The sequence below is a fragment of the Cyprinus carpio genome, chromosome B1 (genome assembly GCF_018340385.1).
Source record: "Cyprinus carpio isolate SPL01 chromosome B1, ASM1834038v1, whole genome shotgun sequence".
Taxonomy (NCBI): Eukaryota; Metazoa; Chordata; class Actinopteri; order Cypriniformes; family Cyprinidae; genus Cyprinus; species Cyprinus carpio.
The window spans coordinates 560,275-582,329 of NC_056597.1; the positions used below are offsets into that span (position 1 = coordinate 560,275).

Here is a 22,055-nt window from a genome sequence, read left to right on the forward strand (position 1 = left end):
ATTAGCCAAATATTAACTACAAAGCTCTTTAGATTTATCCAGTAGTCACAAATCATGGAAAGTAATTTGTCAACAAGTAGAAGAACTTTTTTTTTTTTTTTTTACATTTTAAAGTCACAGTAGCAAGATTTTTCTTTTCATATTTTGTGATGTGTATCTATGGAGATGGACCTGAATGCCAACTGGCAGTCAACTGAAAGAAAGGGACGGGGTTTAAGTGGACAAAAAAAGAAATTCACAACATTTTGACTAACAAAGACACCCCAAAAATTTGCACAAATGTATTATTAATTTTAATGGGCACAAACCACAAAGGGTGAGATGAGACCCAGTATAACGTGCTTCTACAACAGGGTTATTCAAATCTTACCCTCGAGGGCCAGTGCACTGCAGAGTTTAGCTCCAACCCTGATCAAACACACCTGAGCATGCTAATCAGAGTCTTCAGGATCATTAGAAAATCACAGGTAGGTGTGTTTGATCAGGGTTCGAGCTAAACTCTGCAGTGCACTGGCCCTTGAGGGTAAGATTTAAATAACCCTGCTCTACAATGATTTCATTTATCCATCATGGAAAATATATTATCACACATGCAAACATGGACAAAGGCAGGTTTGAGGTTTGAATTACCTTTATGTTACAAACTTCCCTTTATTACACACTTAATACCTTTACACCAACCCTCATTTAAAAAACATTCCGTTTTAATTAAAAGTTCCCACCTAACCAGTATGATAGATCTTTATGGTGAGTATGATTTTTCTTTCAGCTGTGACCACATTTTATAAAAGAGTTGAATGAATGAGTATATTTGATTATATTGGTGTATTTGGTAATCATGATGGATGGGGGAAACAAACTGGAGGTGTGTTAGTCACTCAAACCACTCGAATTAATTCAGTGTATACGGTTCATAAGAGTTCTGGCCCTGATCAGTCTCTTGCTAAAACAAGCAGTTTCATGTGCATAACTGCAGAAAGCCTTCTGCTTCACAAACTCCATGATTTCCAGTATCTTGAACACACAACCCAAGATGGAAGGAGTCGAGTGTATTCTCGCACTTACATGTACTGAGACTTTAACAAGGTTGGTGAAAATGTCTAAGCAAAACTAGATGAGGCTCACTGTAGCCAAGTGTAGTCTTTGCCCATTGGTTAAAGCATCAGGTAAAAGAGTTCACAGATGGAAAAAAGGTTTAGGGCCTACACCGAGCTGTAGGAGTGTACAGATAATGGCAAAATATGTGTATATGCAACTTGCTGTGAATATTATTACAGAAACTTATTCTCAAATCAACCCTCAGGACAGTGTGTTTGGGCAGGTAATTCATGGCAGGGCTTGTATTTTTCTTCTCATCGTCTGGGCTTTGTCCTTCAGGTCTGGACGGCTGTCTGTCTCCATTGTAGCTAAAGAACGCTGAAGCTGTTGCCGACTTCTCTCTAACAGACACTCCCACTGATCACTCTCTACAAACATAAAACAGCACCAATTTTATTAGTGAGAAGGTTTCTATCCAACTTTTCATACCTGCAAACCATTTTATAAAATATTATTTCTGTCAAAACTTATATTATTTGAACTACAAAGTTTTTCAATTCATTTTTATGCTCATTTTACAGTTCATAGACACCAAAACGATTTTAACTGCTAATTCCAAGACGATAAATTTCCTATTCCACTGGTCTAAGTTTGCAGATATGTTCAAACATATTTTTTACTTTTAAAAGGAACTAATGCATTTGGCATTCATTTTTTATTTTTGGTTATTTGACTTTAGTACAGGACAGTGTAGAAGACACAGGATTGGCACCGGCATATCTGGCATAATTTAGTTTTTTACCTGGAACATTTGAAACAACATGATAAAACTTGACCTATTTCTGTAATCAGCTATTTTTCTGAATGTCAGAGCAAATCAAGGCTACCTTCAATCCTCTTCAAAAGAAGTTCAACTACCGCCAAGGCTTCTGTTCTTACTGATGAATAGCTTTTGTTTTCTGTAGGGGAAAAAGAATGATTCTCATGAGCCAAGTCTGAATAAAAGGTGGATTAAAAAAAGAGGGGTCAACCCAAACTAAAATTCTGTGGAAAATAAAAGAAATTGTGAGAAAGGTTTTTTTATTTTGGAAGTCATCAAAACTGTTTGGTTACCAATATTCTTCAAAATGCCACCTTCTGTTTAGATCTTAAGGGGGACTAAATTTTCATTTTTGGGTGAACTCTATGCCTTTAATGTTTGGAAGCTCATGAGAAACTCCACCTAGTGGTGTTGCCAGGGCAGTGCAAGTGTCAGACAACAACTCGGTCAGAACAGCAGCGTTCTGATGTTCCTTATCCAACAGCAACAATCTAGAACACACACAAAAACACCATACAGTCATTACAGCAGTCAAAATCTTTTTAATGCATTCATAACTATTTTAGCACTTTACTCTTTTTCACAAAGAAATGCAAACATGGTTTAAAGAACATTTTAAGTTCAAAAACCCTATATTACCCACAAACAAGGCATTTGTTTACTTTAAAGTTTTTAGTATACTATACCTCTGATAGAAGACCTTCAAGGCACGTAGGACTCCCAGTTGGACCCTCCACGTGCTCAACTTCAGTCTATCCACACATTATGCTACAAACCTCATTCTGGAACTGATCTACAACACAAAACACACTCATTAAACAGCAGCACTCTGACCTGTGTGTGTCTAAGACTTGTAACAGACTTACTCTGCGTCTGAATGGTTTTAGGCCAGGCCTTTCCAAGTGTCTCAAATGCACACAACAGAACTTCTGTTTGTAATTCACGAGTTTTAGCATCATCGTCGTCATCATCATCATCATGTCTCGGGGAGCTGGCACTCGCCGGCTGATTCTAAATAGAAAAAAACAACTTTTTTTAAAATTAAGTACTAAATGTGGGGTTCCCAAATGATTAAAACACTTTGAGCAATATTGTTCCACTATAACTCAATTAGGATGAAATGCCAAAGCTTAAAAAACAGATTTACTTTGAGCTGTACCTTTTTAATGAGAGGAAGCACAATGTCTGTGATTTCCTGAAAACGATCCTCCTGCGTCGACTCCAAGATGTCTGCTGCACTGTGTAAGGCTGCCATTTTATAAACCAGACTCTCTTTCTTACACTCCTTCAGCACCAGATCCAGCACCTCGCTCACCGTTGGCTGACCTGCTGCAGGCTTCTGAAGCTCCACACTACAGACAGAATCACACATATATGAAAACTTACTGTATGTACAGTTCAACTCATAGGTTTCATTAACCCAGAAACAGCAAGAGGTTTATGATCTTCTGTTTTCTTGTGAGTTTCGGTTACCCTGCATGCTCTGCACAACTCGCTATATGAAGGCTAAACATAATATTAAGAATCAAAAGTAGGTAAACCTCTTTACAGTATTATTTTCTAAGCACTACATTTAAAGAATGACCATGTATTTAAAGGAATAGTTCACCCAAAAATGAAAATCGGCTGAAACTTTCTTCACCTTCAGGTTATTCAAGATGTAGAGGAGTGTGTTTCTACATAGGAACAGATTTGGAGAAATTGAGCAGTACTTGCTTGCCAATGTATACTCTGCAATGAATGGGTGCCGCTATCAAAATGAGAGTCCAAACAGCTGATAAAAACATCACAAGTAATCCAAACCATTCCAATCCATGAATTAACATCTGATTAAGCAACAATTAATTAAAAAAAAAAACATCTTTAAATGTGATGGTTTAAGATTAAAACAGCTTAATCATGGATTTGTTTCTTACAAACATGCAGGTTTTCACTTTACAAGACAATAAGTAAGGGACTGGAGTCGTATATGGATTGTGATGTTTTTATCAGCTGTCTGGACTCTCATTCTGACGCACCTATTTCCTTCAGAGGATGTAATGCTAAATTTCTCCAAATCTCTTCTGATGAAGAAACAAACTCATCTACATCTTGAATGGCCTGAGAAAATATTCAGCAAATTTTCATTTTTGAGTAAACTATTCCATGTTTGTTTTTTTTGCTAAACATCTTACAGATCCTGTTAAGCTACAAGCACAACTATAAGTGTGTGAAAGATATAGTAGAGTCTAACCTGCATTTAGACACTACAGATCCAACAGCTTTCAACAGCTCTTCCTGTGGATATACAAGACATTAGATTTCAGTGGCCACAAATACAGCAAAGAAAGAAATCAGGTTAAAACAAACCACTCAGATCATGTTTGTCTGCTTCCAGAGCAGACAGGATTATTAATCCTTGCCCAGGTGCAGAAAGTCTGTCCCCCAGCACAGATCATGTGTTTGAGAAAGAGCGGGTATGTTACCTTCCCTGCCCAGGTGCGTCCTGCAAGCCCCTGCAGTAGTGCACTCAACACCATGCCCAGGTGAGGTGCCACCAGTGAGCCTGTTTGTTGCTTAGCAATAGTTGCCATGGCAGAGGCACCCTGAGCCTTCATCTTCCAGGACTGAGACTGCAGAGCCCTCTGAGTAATGGCTATGAGCTCAGTCATGTACAACCGGATTCCACCAAAGCTGCCTAAAAATACACAATAATTCATTCTCTCATCCTAGGCCTCAACACACACTATAATATGTAGTACACTACCTTTTGGGGTCATTAATATTTTTTTAAACAAGGAGACATTAAATTGATCAAAAGTGACAAAGACATTTATAATGCTACAAAAGATTTCGGTTTCATACAAATGCAGTTCTTTTGAACTTTCTATTCAAAATAATTCTGAAAAAAATGTATTTCAAAAATATTATGCAGAACAATAAGTAGTAGTAGTAGAAATGCTTCTTGAACACCAAATTAGCATATTAGAATGATTTCTGAAAGATCATGTGACACTGCAGACAGGAGCAATGATGCTGAAAATTCATTTGAAAATATACTGAAATAGGAAAGTTATTTCAAATTGTAATATTTCACAATATTACTGTTTTTACTGTATATTTGATCAAATAAATGGAGTTTTGGTAAGCATAAGAGACTGTTTCTTTCAAAGATCCAAATCTTATCAACTTTAAACTTTCAAACAGCAGTGCACATATCCCTCTAGTGCTTCAAAGCCTGGGTATTGACTTTTCTAATTAGATCCAACTGTCTTCAGTTAGATTATGTTTGATTCAACATTGTAACTAATATATGCATAATAAAAATCAAATACAATTTTGCTTAGATATGAAAAAAAAAATCCATACATGTAAACTAATGCATGTTGAAGTCTAACATAGCAATAGGGCTAGGTGATATAAAAAAAAAATTAAACATTAACAATGATTTTTGATGTAAAGTCTAGCAACATGCATAAATTACAGCATAAACAGCCCACCATAAAATAAAATCTTTACACATCCAAAAAAAAAGACACGTTAAATGACTGATTTTTTTTTTTTTTTGCACATTCAAAAAGGTTATGAATTAATCTGCAAAATTATCTTTTCCCCTTCAAAGGTTGTGTATTGTAACCTACCAGGTACATGTTCCTGCCAGACCTCAGACCACAGGTTGGCCTCAGCGCTTTCTCCTTTCTCTTCCTCAGGCTCCTGATGCATGCCCAGAAACGCCAGCGGAAGAGCCACTCCAGCATGAGCCTTCAACACATCAGGACTGTAGTGACTGATGGCATGAACCGCCAGACAACATGAGGACTTGTACAGTGCCTCTGAAAATGACAGAAAAAACACCTTACAACCTAGATAGCATGAGGTATTTTTCAAGAGAAACCCTCTTCATTAAATGACAGTTCACCCATAAATGAACATGGGGTCATCATTAACTCATTTCATCTTTTGTGTCCAACCAAAGACAGTCAAGTCATATGGGTTTGGAAGTTCATTCATATTTGGGTAAACTATTCCATTAAAGTCCTCATACCCTCTTTTTCCAGGTACCAGGTGCTCAGTTTCTGCAGGAGCTTCTCAACACTGCTGTCTTTGGCTGTCTGATGGGAAAACAAGAGTATTGTTTTGTAACTCTGTAGTTGCTTTAAATTCAACTGAAATATGCATTCAGGTGTTTTCATACCCTGACCAGATGTCCAATGGCAAAGGCAAACGACTTCTGAACGACGCTACTACGGTCATTAATCCCATTTAGGAGTGAACTCATGAGTTTACCTGTGGGACAAAATATGCCCAATCACATATATGACTTACAAATGTACAAAACAGTTTAACTCCTCTATTCTGTCAGTATGTTTTACCTGAATATGGTGTAAGATCTTGAGGGCACTGTACTGTCAATGACACAATCACACTGGCACATCTCCCTACAAATTGCACATACAACTGTCAGTTCTGTGTGTACATGTGGGAGAAAATACTGCCAAAAAGCGAACAGGATGTGTACCTTGGTTCCGAGTCCGATTCCACTCTTTAGTAGGTCACAAAGTTTTGGAACAAGCTCTCCTAACACAGACACATCCAAGTGTTGCAGACACTAAAAACCACAAACGCAGCTCACATAAACATTGAGTACAAAAAAAACAAAACACTTGTAAACATGCATATAAATGTGTTTTTGTAATGAAATGTTCATTTAATTACCCATTGGAATGCAGCTAATGCAACATATGGACAGACTTAATGATGTGTCTTACCATATTAATGGTTTCCATCATAGGAGAGGACTTTGCTGCACTTAACCTTGCGGCATCCATTGCACTCTGACACAGAAGGAAATGTGAAAACAATAAGTTCATTACGTACAAGACGTACAAGTCTACTCTGCTAATATCATTAAAAGGAATAACAAAAATAACGACTGTTTTCAAACGCTCTCAAACTCACACCACTTGCCAAGCAAAATAAAATGAAATATATTTTATTAAAGTCCCCCTGTAGTGAAAATCAAGGTTTTATGTATGTTGTTTTTTGTCTATGTGGTGTTTTTTAATTTGCTTTTAGACAAACCATGTGCCAATCCATTAATCAACACCATTGCTGAGTATTTTCTCCTTAAAACTGTAGTTACCCAAAGGCTGTCCCAGAAACACGGTTTCTGGTTAACGTGAATTTAGAACCGCTAACTCGAATAATAACCTGCAACAACAGTGTAAAAGTAGCCCGGAGTCCCAGACCCACCCTCTCCCGCATTGCTCGCAGGTGCGAATTAAGAATCACAAACTTTGGCTGCATTCAAGTCTTCAAGGCATTTTTTTTGACTACAGGGGAACTTAAATGTATTATTTTATTATTATTATTTGTAACTGACATTTTAAACAAATTAAATACACATTTAAATATGTCTATTTATTTATCAGTCTGGATAAAATTTGGATAAAGATTTACTATTATTATTATTTTGTTGTTTACATTTCTTATGTACTGTTTTTATTTCCTAATATTTAGCCTAATATTTATTTATTTAATGAAGTTTGCATCACTGATTCTGTTTACGTTCCTGTTTTATACTGTGCTGCTTTGAAAGAATCTCTGTTGTATGAAGCGCCATACAAATAAATTAAATTTACACCTAGTTTACTCCACATCAGAGTAGATGATCACAGAGCTGCTCACCTTCTCCTGCTCTGTGGCTCTCAGACTGAGATAGTTGAGCACCTGTGGTTCCAGCACACTCAGGGCCTCCAGCAGAGCCGGGATGAGTCGAGGAGCATGGGGCTTTAGACGGCTGCCTGCTGTCTTACTGATCTTCATAGAGTTTGGATACTAAAACAAAGCAATACTCAGACTTTTACTTTGAATATAAAATTTAATAGGTTTGTGTGCATGTGGCTGGTAAATATATGCTTTCGTACCTGAGAGTGCGCACTTCGGTTACATTGCTGACAATGCCTTTGTCCAGTAGAGTTGGCAACAACACAGCCACTGTCCTCTGAGCAGCAGCACCTGTTGATTCACACATGCGCACACACACCTATTGGACAAACACACATTCGTCAGTTATCGGTGCTGTCTCAAGAGTGGAAAATCACTGGGGTATCCAGAAGTCAGTGCTGCAACTCACTTTACTGAGAGTCCTTTAGAGTCAGATCTGCTGCCTTACGAACTGACTCCTACAACAGGAACAAATAAGACAGTCAAATAAAAATAGCTGCAGGTTACAAGCAAAGCACAAACAAAGCATTGCAAACATACAACAGCTTTTTATTTCTCACCTTTATATCATCCAGAACCCTGAAACAGAGTCTCCCAGAATTTCTGACAGGCGTTCAATGATTTCATCTGCCTGTCTTCCTCGTATCAGATCATTCAAAGCCAAGCAGCTGAAAAAAAAAGAAGGAGGTCTGATGATTTGAACCCAATCTAGACGGGAGGAAATCAAGGTTCTTTCAAGCATATCTAGACACATTACCTTGACATCCCGCACCCTCCCACATGTTACTAGTGAGGTTGGAAATTACATCTTTGAAGAATTTCCTTAAAATATTTCTCCACCTGCCAAAAACAGATAAAATTTAACTGTAATAACAATACAGTGTCCCTAATATCTTTTAAGCAGTGTAATTCATTATTCTGAGTAATAATGTAATAATAACATCTTACCATGCGTTTTGTCTGTGACGAGAGCATCCCAGAATGCTAGTCATGGCCTGCCTAATGGCCAGGTTGGGGTCAAAACTGGTATCTATAGAGACGGGGGAACCAGCTGAGGCAGGAAAGGAGCCAGCTGCTCACCTGCTTTGGCTGCAATAATGTTTAAACCCAAATGCTGCTCCCTACAGCACAGGAAGAGTCAACGATCATTGCCTGCTACTGAAAAAAAGGTCTGAACCATAAGTTACCAAGTCATTATACAATCACATTATGGTTAATACAGCTTACCTTCCTGGAATTCCACATGGCATGGGTGGATTGGCAAGATTCATGAACTTGTAAACAAGATCCGGTTGGTTTTTAGATCACTAGCCAATGCACAAGAGCTCTTTGTAGGTGGAGAGTCCTTGTCTACCAAAGTAAAAGATCAAAACAATATACAAATGAAAAAAAACACCCACTCTAGTAACCTCATTTAAAATGTTTTTTCATTCTCAAATCTGGGAAGTCGTACTCCCTAAAATAGTTCTAAACAATCTGAAATATAAGTGAACTAAAAAGAAGCACATACCCATCAGGTGATTTGCACAAGTGCCTCCCCCTGGAAGACTTCAGTGTCCTCTGAGACGGCATGTTTGGCTCTAAAAACATAAAATCTCACAGATATCACACGATATTCTGTTATGTAACTTACTGAAAAATAAAAGTTCAGATACTGAGCTGAATCTAATTATTAGTCTATATAGAGTAACTGCTCTATGTTCTGGGGTTTGGTAAGTCTTAGCCAGCAATTTACCACCAACCCATAACAAAAAAGTTAATAATATGAAAGGAACCAGAAATAAGCTGTTTTTTAATACCTTTTACCAGTCATCAGTGTTTCCACAAGGGTTGATACCAATTCCTGTGATCCTGTTCTCCTCCGAGCTCATAACCCCCACTCACGCCCTTGGCTGAGTCCTTTAGACGCCACATCTTGGTCTGAGTTCTAAACACACACAGATCATCATCATTCAAACCCTGCCCATGAGCTCCCCGACTAATATACTGCAACAAAATTGTGACCTTTAAAAGGCAGCAGTCACTAAAGGAGCAGTATGGGACTCTCACCATCTGGATCAGCACAAGAACAGAAATAGGAGGCTGTCTGTATCTATCTCCTTCAGATGAGACTCACAGACAAAGAGAGAACATATACTTTGTCATGTCAAATGTTTCTTGTGTGTGTCTCATTCAGATGGGAGTGCATTTGTGCATGGTATTTACCTGTATTCTTTGTGATGTCTGAGTTTCTTGACTCGAGACCGGCCATATTCATGCGCCTGCCGAACTGAGGTTTTGGACTGCGTAACTATCATAGTGCATTTTGACATTTTTGCAAGACAGAGCTCAACAACCCAGGGCAATATATCATTAGTTCTTCACATCTGAAAAAAAAATAAAAAATAAGAAGATAAAAATGATGCGAACCTGGGGTTTTGGATTGGTATATATTTTGAACAAGACAGATCTCAACACCAGGGCATATAATCTTCCATCTTATATATAGACTAAAAATAGAGAGAGATAAAAAATCGATAGAGATCACAGAGATATATATATATAATATATATTTATTATATTTCTCTCTATAATATATATAGAGAGAGAGAGAGAGAGATGAGGAGAGCAGACGAGCAGCGAGAGGATGAGAGACGAGAGAGGAGCGAGCTGAGAGAGACGAGAGAGGAAACTTCCTGATCTACCATAAAACAACTGAACTAAAAGCATCCTTCAGGCTAGCAGGCTCACACAGTGCTTTCACTCTGGCATTATTTCAGTTTTGTAACAGAGCGGTGAATTCTGGCATACCAGACTGAGTATTTCCTTTAATGGCATTATGGCAACCATAAAATTATAAAATGTTTATTGGAGGTAAGCCACTGAAAACTGCTACCTTATAACTTGATCGTCATGACATCTAATTTACATGAGGAGAGAAATCACATTTATATCCAAACAGTAAATAATCTACATGGAAAGGAGTCCAAAAAACCAAAAAGTGTAGTTACTGTTAGTATTCCTGATGCACTTGTTCCAATGTTGCCCCAAATCTTTTTTATATTTTCAGTCAGCACAAAACAGGTTTACTTGATCAAAAGACAAGTTTTGCACAAAAAAGGACAAGTGTGAAAAAGAATTCAAGCCCCATCTGAGCACACAGTTCCTCTTTATATCTCTCACACATACTACTGCAGGAGGGCAGTACTGGTCTTCTGTGCATGTCCACACATCTCGAGCAGCTCCAGAGCAGCTTCCTATAGCAGCATTAGTTAAAGCCTCTCCCACAGTAAAACTGTAGCTCCACCGCTTGGCCTAAAGGAACCCAACCCACATATTACAGTAAGAAAAATGTGAAGAAATGGCCAATGTGTTTTTTCATGTTACTATTTGATATGAATTCACTGAACTATGCTGACAAAAGTAGGACTGTCAATTTGAAGTGTTAATTAAGTATGAATAATTAAAAAAAAAAAAGAGTGTAAAAGTTATTCATGCATTTAACTGCCCCAGACATGCCCAGAAACATGCATCTTTGCATGCGGTTGATGACAAAATGATGCGGGATGACAAACTGATTAAGTGATGTAGGTCTATACGAATCCAGTTATATTGCCCCTACCAATTCAGATATGGCCTTGTATGGGGACTTTGCTCTATATTTATCTCATATGATAATACTGTAGTTTTAGCCAATATCACACAAGCAAGTTTGGCGGTTTTCCCCACCTGAATATCAGCATGATCTCAAAACGGATATGATTTTTACACAAACAGTTCACTAAAACAAGCTGTTAATATTGTTTACATTTTTAGACACAATAGTGTCAGTATTGGGCTGTTTTTGCTTAAATTTGCCAATGTAATGTAAATAGTTCCAAACAAAAGCCACAGCAGAAATGGTGTGCATCTCAGAGCAACACAGAACTATGTTTTTTTACTGAATGGATCCACATTTTTCAAGGAATTGAGTGAGGTCCAATTATGTAGTGACTCATTCATAAAGACAGTAACATGCTTCATTTTGTAATCAATCAGCTGCTTGAATGAATCGGTTGAATGAATGAAATGAACAACTTACCTCCATTTGTATTATAAAACTCATTAAGTTTTTGTAATAAAAAATTAAAAAATAAATACATCATTTATTATATTTCAAGATAAAAGAATTTCTATGTTGCATCAAATATCTTTTTTTCTAAAGATACTTTTTTGGAATGTCTATTCACATGATTTGCTCTTTTCACACAAGATAATGAATTTTAACATGATCTTTGGTGGGCTAAAATTGCAGCCAGAAATGATATGCGATTAATTAAGGGGCAAGCAGATTTAAGTGAGTAATTAATCAGCACAATATTAACTCTACTGACTCCAGGAGGCCCTGCATTGATTTCTTCTGGCCTAGTCTTCTTCGGGGAATTCACCATCTCCCACTGGCGAGGAACCCACGAGTATGGTATGGCCAGTGCTTTCATCTGACAAAATCACAACAGCATATGAAGCAGTCCCACAAACAAAATAGCCTTCATTTCATGTGTGGAAACAGTGTTTCAAACACTGGATTTATGCAGAAGAAGCGTTGATTTGGCCGATGAATAATGAGAATAGCACTAAGACAATTATGAATCCTTCTCTCTGAGTGTGCATTTTTGTTTTTTTTTTTTTTACCTTGGCCGTCGCTTTTCCCGATGGGTATCCTGGCAAGCCCGGATTATCCACTAGACTGAGTTTAGTGAAAGCCATTTCCATCCGCTGGTATCAGCATACACGCTTGTTACGCCCAAATCTCTCCCACTTCTGTCACAGCAGCCTCAACAAGGAGATTCGCTATCCAAAAACAAACCTGCAGACAAACACAGGGGCAGCCTTTGTTTTTAATTAGTAAATATAGTGTTTTATCTTGGGCAGCAATAGTTACGAATGAAACAAAGTTCTGTCGTTATTCAAGATAGCATCCCGTTATCAGAATGGGTCACGTTGAACCCACTACGTGAAAGGCCATCCGATGGTTTTGTGGCCACGCATTATTTCATCATTTTCTTTGGGCGTGGGCTCAGATCGGCATTAGGCTCCGCCTTTTATCATGTATCTGCCCACCATGTAAGCCCGAGCCAAGATGGCACCATGCTGAGTCTCAGGACTGCTAAATATAAAAATAAATAAATACATACATTAATTAATACAAAAAACTAATACATTTCTAAAATTATTTGATACCTTTCAATTAGAAAAAAAACATATTACATTATTTTCCACATACATGTGGTCTTTGGTTGGCTTAATCAGGTTTTGTACAGCAGTTCTAAGTTCAATTTCCAGACATAGTAGAGACAACTACAGAATACAGTTGTTGCTGCCAGTGCACGCCATTGTCTTCTTTATAGTATTCAATGAGACCCTGCAAAGGCAAAATATATTAATTAACAAATACTTTTTATGAGTCAGAACCACTAAAGTCGCACATAGAGGATCTATTAAAATACACTGTTAAAAGGGCAAGGGGTTCGGTAAGATTTATTAGCCAGCAGTCTTTCCAGTAATCATGGGATCCTTCGGAAATTATTTCGTAAATGTGCTGATTGATGCTCAAACGTCCCTCCCCTTGCAAGAACCTGTTCACACAAAACATTTATCTTAAATCAACATTTTTGTAACAAACTGCTGAATAATTTCACGTCCTTCTCATCAATTTATATGCATTCTTTCCACCCTACAATGCTGAATAAACAGTTTTACATTAGTATTCTAAAAAAAAAAAAAAAAAAATCTGTAAACCCATCCACTTTATTTTAAGGTGTCCATTGTTACAGTTCCATGCCACCTCCACTATTAAAAACAATACCCCGCCATGACATATATTCTACCGCAGTAACCTAACACGGCCAAACCCTAATCCTCCATATAGGTAAGATCCTATAGTAGAATTAGCTTCTTAGCGCCGTTCTTAAAGTCTACTAACAACTGTAAACGCCCACCCTTCACCATAAAGTGTAACCAAATTATCTTACTGACACGTAACAGAATCAATAATACTTTAATCCAGTCGATTTTGTCTACAAGTTGGGGGTAAGTTTCTAGGGCACAAGAGACCAATTCCAAGAGACGCGTACATCAATGGGAACCTGAATTAAAGATAGGCCACTCATCAGCTCCACAAATAAATTTAAGAAATCACTTATTCCATTTCCTGTAGATTAGTTTACAATATAAAAGCTTACATCATATGAAGTATAACCCAAGATGTAGGTAATTTACTGCCAAAACCATATAGAAAACTAATCTGTAAACTCTTCACCTCTACAGCTGAAAGCCGTGTTGCAGTAAGTCATGTATACTGAAATGGACTGGCACTCCACCTCCTTTAGTGGCTGAGGAAGAAGGAAGCTGTCACTGACAAGAACGTACTGAACATAGGTCCAATAAGAGGAGCATCATCTTGCATGTCCCATCAGGCTTGAGATGTGGGATGGTGACACCAGCACTAGAAGCTTAAACACATTCTACAGATAAAGACATATACTGCGGGCGATACCCAAAAGAGCATATGTTCAAGTGAAAATACATGCTGTATGTGGTTATGTTATAACTAACAAGATTGAAGGAATTCTGAAATCGAAAAGATCGTGTTCAGTATACCTCGCCAAATTGGCAGGATTAAAAGTCAACGGGGAAGCTCCAAACAAGTATAGTTGCGCAGGAGTCTTCACTCTCTGTGCAGACTATGGACACAAAATAACAAAGAGTGTCAGCCGCTATTATTACCACAAGATGGTAGTTCGCACCTGGTTTGCCAAGTAAATCGCTACACAAAACACAATTGGCGCCGTCAGCAGAAAAAACACATTAATGCAAACAAACCCAGATTATGTGGAGACTGGGTCAATAAACTTGGGATGCGCAATCGATGCATGATTATATAGTTACTTGCAGTTTACATTATGTGGAATTTAGCATCAGAACAGACCTGGAGACTCATTTGTGTGCGTGGAACAACCTCAGTCATTTAAAGGGATACTTCCACCCCAAAGGAAATTTGTGTCATTAATCACTTAACCCCATGTCGTCCCAAAACCCGTAAAAGCTCTGTTCGTCTTCAGAACACAGTTTTAAGATATTTTGAATGAAAAACGGGGAGGCTTGAGACTGTCCCATTGTAGACTGCCAAGTGGAAATAACAGTGTCAAGGTCCAGTGAAAAGCGTTTGAATTCCTCGTCAGAATACTTAATCTGCCATCAGACAGCAATCTGGGTTATATGAAGTGACAGGAACACTTTTTGTAAGTAAAGAAAACAAAGATCACGACTTTATCTCAACAGATTCCTTTGATACAGAAGAGAAATACGCAGCATACGCTTGATATGGAGAGATATCATTGTATTTTCAGGTGATGAATTTTCATCCAAAATATCTTAAAATTGGTTCGAAGACGAAACTGAGCTTTGACGGTTTGGAACGACATGGGGGTAAGTGATTAATGACAAAAAATTTCATTTTGGGGTGGAGTATCTCTTTAACAAATCAAAAAACACCAACCTTTTCATTGAATGTGATCTGACCATCTCAGGAATGACGGCATGGGAAATTCGATCCCCTCTTTTCTCCCTGTCTTAGTAGAGGGGACGAAGACCTAAGTGCTCGCGCGAGCCTCCCCAAGACCAACCTCCTCGCGCGACTGAAGGGACAAAGGCCATATGATGGTCCAACCTTTCATGACAACGGCTTACATTAAAAACTTGAATGAACCCTTGCCAGGACCGTGTTAAAGAATTGGTAAGAATAATCACGTGGATCTCCTGCAGCAAGCAGTACGAGATCTATGGGTGAGCTAGCGGCATACATAGAATCAGGATTGCAACTACACTGTGTCTGGCAACATTTCATCGGCTACATTGTGGCGCACCTGTACCTCGTGGCTAACACCAAAGCCAATACACCCAACAGGACATTACACACTGTAAATTGATTATTATTATTATTATTTTAGTCACGTTTATTCCATAGACTCAGAATTGGATATCTATAAACAAGGTGATTTTGTGTATTTTTTTTTTTTCATCCTGTTATGTCTAGTTGACATTTTTGTGTATTCCTTCTAGTAGGTGCTAGTAATAAGGCAGCTTGCAATAATATAACGTCAGAACCTTTGTGATATATGCAGCCACAAGGGCTTCCATTAGTGTTCAGAAGTGCCCCCCTGAAGATTAATCTATTAGTGATGCAGTGCCCCACCATGACATCAGACAAGGCCTTCCTGAATGGCCAATCGAACACCAGTACAGCCTCCTCCTGTTTCCATTGTTAAAAAGAAACTAGGTTACCATTTTTACAACATGGTCACATAGTAATAACTGGATTACTAGCTATATAAAAATGTATATCAAACAAACCTTGCACGGGATGGACTCAAAAAAACTGCTGTTACCAATGAGCATGTACTTTTGTGAAAAGCTGAGGCATTCGCCTATTATGTCCCAAACTGCAGGAAAAAGGGAAAAAATAAATTTTACATTCCTATTTAAAGTTACATGATATAAAATAGAAAACACAATATTAGTTTACAGAAATATATCTATTAAGTTACGTAAATTACCTTGAAAGTTGTTTCCAACAGCAGAATAGGCCACACCAAAGTAGTTTCGGTGAATGACGGGTCCTTATAATAAAAGTTAATAATATTCAGGTCATTTTTGACGGATACTCTTGAAAAAAAGCCCAAATTTGAGATACAACGGAAAACCTGCTAAATTGATCACAGGATGCGTTCATACCTCGTTTATGTTCCTTGATAAGCTTGGTAAGTCCATTCAGCAGCATCAAACCGCAAAGGATTGTTTGTTGGGTATCTAGGGCACCTTCAGAGGTCAAACACCACACATTATTGTCACCACCGCTCAATCTTGATGCAAATGCACACAAAACAGGGGGGAAAAACGCCACTTAACAACTTACACACAGTTCGGACACTACACCATACATATATGAAGTACAAAACTGCAGAGTGAGGGGACAGAAGTTGTTGTTGGTGTTTGCTCCCAAAAGTCCACATAGACAACCTAAACAAACAAGACAATCACCTGTAACAAACAACCTTTGAACAAGTTAGGACCTATTACTTTCCTGCCCCTATTAGTCTCTCTTCAACATGCATCTCAGCTGCAATTAATTTCAATTCTGTCAAAACGTTCGCTCTCTAACCTGTATATTAGAAGGAAAGTACTCAGCAGCCAGTCTAGAGCGGAGAAGATGAGGCAGAATCTTCATCTTGACTCTAGTGCTGACCGGCTCAATGCTTTAGCTCCTGTTTGACTGTGGCATCCCTGGGTAAAAAACACCTAAGACATTATGTAGAACACACTTACTTGATATAAAAGTTGAATGCCTTTGTGTGTAATGACTATACTTACTTTAGTTTTGACTGGAATATCACCCAGGTAAACTTTATACATTTTGTTGATAATGAGTGGATTGTTCCAGTCAATAATGCTGCAGTATGAAACAACACAAGAGGTGAGATTCAATATCAAGACCTCGTGATTTAATTTGACATAACATTACAGAAAGCCTCACCTCTGCTTGCTTTTCAGTTCAAGATCAGCCGCCGTGGCGACACTGTGTCTGGTGTCACTTGAAGCCACAAACTAAAGTGAATGACTGTTTCAACCTCAGGCACCTGCTCTGCCTCTATGAACTTCACAATTCCCAATTTACACTGCAAACACAATGATGAAGAGGTTACTCCGTGAAGAATCAGAAAGAGTAAACTGGTTATTTCAGTTAATTCAATTTTAAACAACGGACAAAAATAAAGCAAAACATCTCTTATTAAAAACCACAAATATGCTCCAACATATTTTCTTAGCAACCTCACCTGCTCCAGTTGCTCTGGACTCCACTGAGCTTCTCCAATGACTCTTTTAACTGCAATAAACGCTCATTCCTGGAGGAGCTGAGGGAGACCTTGTGCTGACGCGGCTCCTGCTCCAGATCCCCCTCGTGGAGATGAAGGAGCCGGACGACTTGGAGGCTCGTTCAACACAAACCTTGATATAATTTGAAAGATAGGGTTAATGGGAATTCTGAAAACAGCTTTAACATCACCGACTACAACTTTATTGTACATATCCACCCGACATACCCATATGGCATCAGAAGAACATCAAGCATGAACTCTAAGAGGAGTTGTACAGTTTTGGGGCCTCTCGGTCAGGACAAATGGGGGAAGCTTTAGATGGCTCTGATGGATATTTCATATGATACAGTGTAGGGATTCAAACAGGTGCATCAGACTAGAGGGAGAAGACAAAGACATGAATTTAATGCATGTGTAGAGAGATAATATATATCTATATAATAAATATAAAAATAATTATATATATTATATCTCTACACATGTACACATATACACATACACACACACACACACTGCCATTCAAACGTTTGAGGTCTCCACCTTAATGCTTTTATTCTCTTTTATTAAATTTATAATACTTGTATTATATATTTTTAAACAAAATTCTATTTCTAGAATTCTATTAAAACAAAAGTTTTGATTTTAATTTTTATCAAAGAATATATAAATTTTATTATTATTTTTATTTGTTTTTTATAAATTAAGCAGCACAACGGTTTTCACCATTGATAATAATAATAACTGAAAAAAAAAATTTGAAAAATGAAATGAAAATGAAAATCCTGATTCTTCACTACATCACCAAATCTGTATATATTCTAAAGGATCATGTGACACTGAAGACTGGAGTAATGCTGAAAAATCAGCTTTGCCATCACAGGAATCAATTAAATATCAATGGAAATAGACAATACTTGTTTTAAATTATAATAGTATTTCACAATAATACTATTTTTACTGTGTTTTTAAATCAAATACATGCAGCCTTGGTGAGCATAAGAAACTTTCAAAAATATAAAAAATTCTTACCGACCCCAAACTTTTAAACAGTTGTGTTTATATTTTTATAATAAATACATTTCATTAGACAATATTTTATCATATACTATAAATGTGTTTATTACCAGCTACATTTTGCCTTAATAATGAAAACAACATTGTTTCATTTCAAATGAAGCTGAAACTAACCTGTCCTGTTGGGGCTGAGGCTTGCCCTCCATTGCTGTGAGTAGAGTAGGTGCAAGCTCACACTGTTTGGATACCTCCAACCTAGGATAGCCCATCTTTATGTAGATGATAGTGAAGTTCTGCAAGCACAAACACAGTCATGACCATGAAGTTCTTACTTCATAATATGAGAATATATTCAGCATGAAATGGTGACTTCTCAAGGTTAATAGCATTAAGTATTGGCAGTGGTGATAGTAACGTGGGGAAACGATCATACCGTGACAAAAGATGCAGCAGCAGGGTCCTGATACTGAACCAACAGTGTCTCTACAGGAAGCTGAATCTTGGGTCGACTCTTTATCCTTTTGTTTAGGTGTACCAGCAACTCCATAACCTGGAGAGGGCAATAAAAAAAATCCAGTTCTTTAATAGATATTCTTTGAAATTATTCTCATGGGTCCTACTTTTGGGTCCTACTATGCATCCCTTAGAGGTCTTCTTTGAAATTATTCTAGAGTTTTTGAACTTGCATCTCTCACATAAAACACATAAAAAAGCATTAATTTATAGTCTATTATCGTTACATTGGTTTTAGCATTTAGCTATAGCATCACCGCTGAAGAGTAATTAACTCGTGAAGTGGATTTACTTATTATAGAGTTAACGAAAGTTATCATGTGCATTGTAATGTTCGAAGCAGATGTCATAACAAATGTCAATAAACTGTGGAAGATTTTTAAATAAGCAGTTCATTCATAAATTTGTACGACCAAACCTTCAGGCTGTGGAAATACAAACTGGAATACAGAAAACAACAAGTGCAGCACTCAAAAGGGGCAGGGGCTACATCTAAATTTGAACCATTTACAAAACATGTGAATGCATGATTTTAAGATCCATCTTTTCACACTGATGGCAACAGATATACTTATATGCAACTACTACAAAGACTGAAAACATTCACTTATATTCAAGAAGGAAACACAATGCATAAAGACTTTTTGAACAGGGTGATGTGTAAGTTTTTTCTTATTTAAATATAAAAAAAAAAACAATTTAGATCTGCTCTTCAGAAGCTACAAATGCTGCTTCAAAGAAGATTAGAATTAGAAGTGTCAGAAATGCAAGAAAATTACTTTATATGTACTTTTTTTCACACAAAATTTAAAAATTGATTCTTTATTCTTTGCTATGAACAGTTTAATTTTTCTCACACACTTACTTTCTTGCGAACTTGCACACTGGATAGTTTGAGGAGGACAGGGGGCAGGAATTTGGATATAATATCCTGCAACTGCTCATCTGTTTCTGCATGACCCAAGCGCAAAAACACACGCTCCAACTGGTCTACAATGGAAAACAAAGAGAAAGCAGCAACGTAAGTTGCAGATACAGGGTTCAAAATAAGCAGGGCTTAATTATCTATTTTCAGATTGATTTGAATGGAAAAAATCTCATATACTTCCTATATGATCAGAGGTTAATTATAAGAAGCTTATATTTTAGTTAAATCGATGTATTAAATTGACACAGAGAATTACTGCAATGCATCTATGTCCCTAGCATAAGTGCATTTCACCGGCTCTCTATAAATCAATTTACAATAAAAAAAATTATGTAACAAGCTTGCGATGAACAACAGAAGATAAGAATTACTGAAAATACAGATACACGGTAAATTTAAAAGCTATGATCGCTAAGGTTAGTTGGTTAGCCTGTGATCTGAATAGCCTCACTGCTAACCGACGTTAACGGTATTATCTACTACATACTTATTTCTCACGATGACAATAAATGACAACCAGACCAGGACCTCTATGACATTTAGATACCGCTATTTTCACGGTAAAAAGAGGTTCTAGTGTCCTCTAAATTGGAAAACCCCATAAGAGGTACTTTCATTTTGGAGCATGACTGAGCACTGGGCCTCTGTAAGCAAATACTAGCCGGCTAACTTAGCTGCCAAACTGATATTCACTTTACAAATATTTATTTATGTAACTACAGATAGACAGACAGACAGACAGCACCCGGTGAACTCAGTCTTCATAAGAGTGACAAATAATGAAGAGGGTATTGAAAACAAGTATGCAGTAATGAAGAAATAACGCATGTAGAATGAGTTAAACTTACTGAGCTCGTCCTGTGCAGCCATGTTTGAACTGAAGTCACCAGCAGCACTGCCACTCCTATAGAGACAACATCTCTCTCTCTCTCTCTCTCTCTCTCTCTCTCTCTCTCTCTCTCTCTCTCTCTCTCTCTCTCTCTCTCTCTCTCTCTCTCTCTCTCTCTCTTCAATTCAATTTGACTTGATTCAATTCAAAATTGCTTTATTGGCATGACTGTAAATTATACAATATTGATAAAGCTTAGTATACATGTACAAAAAGATAAAAAATAATAATATAATAACACTAACAATAATTAAATGAACATCACAGTAATAGAATGGAATATTATAACACCTTAGAAGTATTAAACTGTTGCAAATTGTAACGTGTGAACATGTGATACCACAGTCTTTAACCTATATAAAAAAAACACACATACATACTAAGGATCACTGTGGTGGACAGTAGGGTAACACACTGAGCTCATACACAACACAACATTCACCTGCTGTCTCTCAGGCTGTTGCACATCCACATGTATCTCGCAGCAAGTGCTGCTGTCTGTCCCCTCTCCTAATATTATTTTTATTTGTTCTGTTTCACTAATGGCTGTAAAGTTCTTTATTAGGTTGTTGAATTTGTTGAAGTAGAGGTTTCTTATGGATATGTATTTATGACAGTGAAGGAGGAAGTGCATCTCTGTCTCGAGGTGTCTTTTCTTTATGGTGGTGAAAAAACATTTTTTTGTTGGTGATGATTCTTTTCTTTTTTTTTTTTATGATATTGAGATAATCTTCCAATTCATCATTTGGTTTTAGAGTTCGATAGAATTGTAATTTACTTTGTGTTTTTGTTTCTTGATCCCAATTTTCCAGGTATGTATTTTTATATTGCTTGATAATTTGATTTATTTTGATTGGGTGAGAAACGGCGCTGGTTTGAGACTGGACAGTGTTAGTAGAGTCAGTCAGGTTAGTAAGTCTCAGAACTAGCTGACTGAGTGGACTCTTTTCGAGTTCAGTTCTTGGGTTTGTAGCACTTTAAAATGTAGCGATTCTGTGGGACTTGATTTAAGATGCATCCAAAATTTGAGAGATCTTTTATGCATATTGATAATTAATGGGAATTGGCCTAATTCTGCCCTACATGTGTTATTGGGTGTTTTTCTTTGTAGTTTAGAATCATTTTGCAGAATTCTGTGTGTAGGGCTTCTGTTGGATGGCTGTCCCATCTAGTGTAGCTCTGATCACTGAGTGGACCCCAAACCTCACTTCCATACAGCGCTATGGGCTGAATCACACTATCAAAGATTTTACA

General features: G+C 37.4%; 1 pseudogene; it reads right to left on the bottom strand.

Moving 5' to 3' along the window:
- Positions 1-1,142: 1,142 nt before the first annotated feature.
- LOC122134561 lies at positions 1,143-20,851 on the bottom strand (annotated as a pseudogene).
- Positions 20,852-22,055: the final 1,204 nt, after the last annotated feature.